This window comes from Penaeus monodon, chromosome 31, assembly GCF_015228065.2.
Source record: "Penaeus monodon isolate SGIC_2016 chromosome 31, NSTDA_Pmon_1, whole genome shotgun sequence".
Taxonomy (NCBI): Eukaryota; Metazoa; Arthropoda; class Malacostraca; order Decapoda; family Penaeidae; genus Penaeus; species Penaeus monodon.
Window position 1 is genome coordinate 12,799,196 of NC_051416.1, and position 321 is coordinate 12,799,516.

The 321-nt window shown below is 31.8% G+C and overlaps 1 protein-coding gene across 3 annotated transcripts in view; it reads left to right on the top strand.

Moving 5' to 3' along the window:
* LOC119593036 (potassium voltage-gated channel subfamily KQT member 1-like) overlaps positions 1 to 321 on the top strand; it is a gene marked incomplete in the record, with an annotated part of 139,545 nt that overhangs the window by 124,340 nt on the left and 14,884 nt on the right.

Consider the following 321-nt stretch of genomic DNA (forward strand, 5'->3'; position numbering starts at 1 on the left):
AAATTGTGTGAGAAAAAGTTTCACATCAGGTAATGAAATCAATTGGGCAAATCCATAGAGTTTTGAGACGTGAAGAAATCGTCCTTACAAAAAAATAAAAATAAAAATAGTTTCTAAAAACATATTACAATAATTATTATGGTTGTTCCGTATACATCAAGTATGTGCGGAAGAACTATTGAAACCATCTGCAAATAACCTGTGCATGCAGCTCATTGCAATTTGCAAGCCAAGAAAGTACCTCAAGAACTTATCCCAAAGAATGTATTTATGAGTTTTCAGTATCTATTATTCCCTAATCCTTATTGTCAGCATTTCAAC